Consider the following 6000-nt stretch of genomic DNA (forward strand, 5'->3'; position numbering starts at 1 on the left):
GGGAGACCTGCCTGACTCTTCTCTGTGATTTTACACCTCTCATGTGTGACAGTTTGCTAATTTATCCTGATTATTTCTGGTATATGTAGTGTCTTGTGCCTGATGTTTGTCACATTCACTCAAGCAGCTGGTTCATTGGCCAAAATAAGCAAAATGAGGGTTTTTGCTTATTTTTTAAACCAAAACCATGGCTGCTTACTGGGTAACGGATCAACTGCCAATCGTCAAGCTGACCTTCAAGATTCAGTTTCAAGGAGACCAGAGAACTTGAGTAACTAAAATGCAATCAATTACTTAGTAATTTCCTTTTACGCAGTTGTGTAAGAAAGAGTCTATTCTGTGTGAAATTATGGGTTCCACAAACTTAATGGAAAAAATAGAAAATGAATTTGAAGATATTAAAAAAAGACTCTCTAAGAGATGCATAGTCTAGTACTTTGCTACAACAGGAGACCTGTCCCTCCCTCCCATTACTTAGTGGGCAGGTCAGTTAGTATCTCTGGGACTCCGTTGTTTCATCTAAAAAATATAGATAATGATACCTTACCTGTGGTAGGGCAAGGAACTAAAGCAATTGCTATTTTTGAGGTTCCTTTTAAATTTGATAAGATTTTGATGTTCATGTTCAAATGTATACAGGTCCATATGTATACAATCTTCTGGAATAGTAGGAGGCCTAGATTATCTCCATTAGAAGGAAAAGATCACTGAGTTCAAGTCTTCTTCTAAAGACCTTTGCTGGCATTCCACTTTCAAAAGAACCTTAATGTACTGAACTTTTTTTAAGTGGCCAAGGAAAGGTATTCCACTTTGTCACCTAAATCCATACACAAGACTGACTGACATGGCATTACAAGAAGGATCTTTAAAAAAGCAGAAGCTGTAGAAGGTAATTAGGGTCCTCATTTGGCTCTGATGTAAAAGAGCTGTGTAAATATGGAAGGTCATGTCCACTTTGTTCTCCACAGTCTCTTCCAGCACTAAAATTCTATCATTCTGTTTATCTGGGAATTTCTGAAACTCTACTGTATTGGGACAGAACAGTTAAATCAACACTTAACACCATGCTCAGAATTATTTTATTAGTTTTGGGGGATTATATCACAGTACATACTCTCCAGTAAGGTTTTCAGTTAACAGAAGGATCAAAGAGCATATAAAGTTAAAGCATTACATCATCAGAAAGAAGATAATAGCTATTTATACACACTAACACCAGGAAATGTTCTTTTTACTAGATTCTGGAAGCCCTTTCTACATCAAACTCCTTCAGAGTATGACATACACCATTTATATTTTAAATCATGTAGTCACGATCTTCCACTAGAGCTTTCTAGCAAAGGATGAAAGTATTCTTTGTCTTCTCTACAGGGCTTCAAAGGGCTTTATAGCAACTATCTGAACATTTGAAGGGTAGTTCACATCCCTGATATTTCATTGTATACTATCCATTTCCAATTAAATAAATCAAATTCCCATTCATGTGTCTGTGTGTACGTGTGTGTTTGTGTGTACGTGTGTGTTTGTGTGTACATGTGTGTTTTTTCAGAATATTCTTTTGTTCCACAGCCAGTTAGACAAGACTTTTCCATTAGGAATACTGTACTTCCTCCCCTGCATGCCTAATGGATTTATGTAATTTTAAGACATATAATTAAAATCAATTATATGCTAATACTACCTTATATTTTGTTACCAAATGCTTTTGGCTACTACATCAAATGCTGTGGCTTGGCATATATATAGACTTGCTCATTTCTTCAGTTCAACTCTGTCAGCTTCCCCACTTCCCATCACAATCTAAGCTGCCTCCTTTCTAGAAGACAAATACAACCTCAATGTTTAGATGTGTTTTACTCAGCTTTATGTTTCTGAAAGCTGATTTGCAGAATCATACTTACATTTATCTTCTTTGTCTCCTTTCTCTGTTCTCAATCTCCCATTCCATCAAAAAAATTAAAATGCAGGATTGCAATAAGAAACAACAATGTGAATTTCCAAGTGCTTTTTTCCATCTTGTTTAGCACAAAGGAAAATCACATTAACCTTAAAACTTTGAAATATCACAGTCAACCAAAGGCCTTCCAAATGCAAGACTAGGTAGTTATTTGCTACCTCAAAGTATTAAGTGTAGCGATATAATGTTAGCTTCTAAATAATCTACCAAAATTTAGCCCTGGTCACGAAAGAACAGATACTGGCAGACTGTCCTCAGCTACCCAGCTACACAACTAGCTCCTTTAGCTGTGGGGCACACATCTATAAATGGGACTAGTGGACCAAAGAGCAATGAACAGTGTTTCCAGAGAGGCAAACTATATCATTCCTGAATGGAATTATTTTTCTGCACTAACCACCAGGTACGATTAAATTTATTTAATCTCAGTACACCAGAACCTTAGACAGAAATGGAAGTGTTGTTTCCTCTGCTGCCCCCCAGTGGCCAAGACAAGTATCTGCACCCATCTGTAGTAGGGAATAGTAGTAAAAATAATATGTAGTGTTTACTGTATGCCAGCTACCTTAAACAAATATATCCCATTTACTCTTTGCAACAAAGTGGTAAACAGAATAATATATTCTGATATGACTTGCTGAAATGGCATAAATAACATAGAGAATGTGAAGCAATTTTGTGTATGTACAGTTCTATACATATGAAATGCTTTCTCACTGACATATGAGGTAACTGGTGAACCATGGAACCATTCATAATTGGAACCCAAGCCTATCTTACCCCAATAAAATAAGTTCCCCCATTTTACTGATGAAGCAACTGAGATACAGAGAAGTCAAGCAATTTGCCAAAGGACACAGACTTGTAATGATAGAGCCCAAATCCGGCCCAAGCAGGCTGACTTCCGATCCTGCCCTCCATAGAACTGGGCTGGAATATATCCTCAGTAGACAGCTTATCAACCTTCCAAGGCCTTGCAGGTGTCAGGAGGATTCTCCTCCTACGTCTGACAATGAATAACTGAAACACCCTGAGCTCCGACAATAAGGTGCTCTATCACATCTGAGTCCCTCTCTGTCCACTTCCACTGTACCTGCAGATAGAAGGGCTCAGCTTCGAGGCACTGTGCTTCTTACCAAAGTGAGATGTGCGCTCTCACTGGGGCATCCCTTTGGATCTGAGCTCCCCTGCAGCCAGTGACAGTGATTCTGTTAGCCCCAGACTAACTGCAAGCTTCCCAGGAGGCTCAGGTATTCTTTCTGTGTGGGGAATGGGCAGGACACTGCTATAATCTGCCAATTTGTTTTCAGTAGGCTATAGTTATGAAGAGTCAAAAATGGGGGCCAGGGAAACATCTCTCATCATTCACGTGGTTTTGTATAAGTCAATCTCTCTGGGATTTTAGTGTTCCTTTATATGAGACAGGGGAGGGTGACAAAATTGTGGGAGTGATTAAACTATATCAAGTCACAGATGTCTTTGAAAAGCCATTATGGGGAGAGCTATTTTGAAGAAATATCTAGAAAAACTGTGCATGCACATGGAGATAGGCTCATAGGCCTCAGAGTTTACATACTGTGGTAGACTAAATAGTGGCCTCCCCAAAGATGTTACTGATGTAATCCTGGACTTTGTGAACGTTACTCTATGCTTTACATGGCAAAAGAGACATTGCTGATGTGATCAAGGTAGGTATCTTGAAATGGGGACATTATCCCAGATTATCCTGGGGTGGCCCAAGGTAATCATAAGGTTCCTTATAAGAGGGGCATAGGAAGAATCACAGTCAGAGAGAAGGCAAAGTGGCCATCCAAAGGAGTGTCAGGGAGCACCAGAGTGACACCTGACAAATTAGCCATTGCTGGCTCTGGAGATGGAGGGGGTCATGAGCTCAGTAAGGAAGACAGCCTCTAGAAGCTGCAAAACACGAGTAAATGGATTTTTCCCCAGAGCCTCTGGAAGGAACACAGCCCTGATAATACTGTGACTTTAGCCTACTGAGACCTGTGTAACGAGTGTCAAGACAGTCAGAAATATATACTGTTCTGGGGCGCCTGGGTGGCTCAATTGTTAAGCGTCTGCCTTGGGCTCAGGCCCTGATCCCAGGGTCCCGGGATCAAGCCCCACATCAGGCTCCTCTGCTGGGAGCCTGCTTCTTCCTCTCCCACTCCCCCTGCTTGTGTTCTCTCTCTCTCTCTCGCTGGCTGTCTCTATCTCTATCAAATAAATAGATAAAAATCTTAAAAAAAAAAAGAAATATATACTGTTCTTCTAGTTACAGAACTATAATAAATTTGCACTGTGTAAAGCCATGAAGTTTGTGGTAATTTGTTTCAGGGGAAGTATGAACGAATACACATACCAACACATTTCAGGAAATTTATGAACCCACAAGTGGTCATGAATGACATGTCCTGGGTTAGGACCTCTTCAAGGTAATTTCTAGCATAAGCATCCTATGATTCTGTATGCACTGATGCTCTGCCCTAGGCAAAACTTGCTCCTGGTAAATAAATAATCTATAGTAGGATACTTTATAAATACATATAATATAATGTGTTCTAATTGAAGGTATTCTAAAGTGCAGAAAGAACAGCTGGATATAGCTTTTTTTTTTTTAGGTATCAATAGATGTTTCAGCCTAAACTACAAATAAAAAACATTTAAATATATTTTTCTTCTCTAGCTGTCAGTGAGTGACTTCAACAGAACTATATACTGTAAATTGTTTCATAACATGGACATATTCAACATCTGAAATATGAGAAAACAAATGCCAAAGGGGGGAAAAAAAGCTAACCTGGATCTATGTGGTGCTTTTTGAGTCTATAAATTTAATAGCTCAACAAAAATCGGCTTAGTATTTAGTTCACACTTACCATTCTTTCACTTTGAGATAGCCTGACTTTGAGAAAGCTGCGTACAAAATAAGCATCTTTACTCCAAAAATGATTTTATAGATCCTACGAGGTCCTATTGGACCAGAGAAAGGTCTGTATTTTGTGGGGATGATAAAGCCAAAGGCAAAACTGTCCAAGTGGGGGAGCAAGAAATAGTAAAATTCGGTATGCAATTCGGTACTACTTGCCATCAGGGCGACGGACACTTTGAGCTCCTTCTGGGACATTCTCTGGAACCCACTCGCATGGGGCTCTCGGAGCTGGACCTTATCGCTTGGACCCAGGTCTTTCCTTTCTGGAGCGTGGCGAGCCCGGGGTATTCCCCGGTACGTCTACGCACCCGAAGGGGGTTGGTGGTGGGCCCCTTACTCAGAGTGCTGCGCCTCTGACACCCAGGGTGGTCACCAGTGCAACCTGCGCTCCTCCAATCAGGCAGACCACTGGGGTGGCGGGTCAAATCCTCTGAGGCTTACACCTGGCCCCTCAGATCGCTGTCCTCCCCAGGCCCCGATCACGTGGTGACTTGGTGCTGTCCCGTGCCATTGAGGCGCGTTCCTCGCGGGCCAAGGCAACTGAAGAACGGGATCCACCCACCTGGTCGGGTGCAGCCGACACTGGAAGAGATCCCATTCTAGGGATGCGGTGATCCTGGCCTGAAGAAATCAAGAAAAGACACGGTTGCAAGATGTGTAGTAAGTTTTGCGTGACTGTTAGAAGACAAATGATCACTCACATTTTCCTGCATACTTTGGGTAAGACTTGCATTTGCGGACATCAACAAGAGAGCACATTCTTTGAGAAAATCACTGGAAGCCAGTATTCAGTAGCAACATGATGGATGATGGAACGTAACGAGCAATGAGATGACCAACATTACCTTAATGGCATTAGAATACTGCAGAAGCAAGAACTATATTGTTTCAGTAGAAGTTACAAAGAGTCATGGCATTGGGAGTAATAACAGCACTGCTACTGTCCCCCCACCCCCACCGTGGGAGAGAGGCAGACAGGAACAGTGCATCTGATGGTAAACAACATGAAGAGATGGTGCATGGACACTACAGACTCTTCATGCTCACTGATTAAACAATCACAAATGCATATGTGTCTCTACTATTTTAAATCTTTATCAGTAAGTCACTG

Source organism: Ursus maritimus, unplaced genomic scaffold (genome assembly GCF_017311325.1).
Source record: "Ursus maritimus isolate PB19 unplaced genomic scaffold, ASM1731132v1 scaffold_13, whole genome shotgun sequence".
Lineage (NCBI taxonomy): Eukaryota > Metazoa > Chordata > Mammalia > Carnivora > Ursidae > Ursus > Ursus maritimus.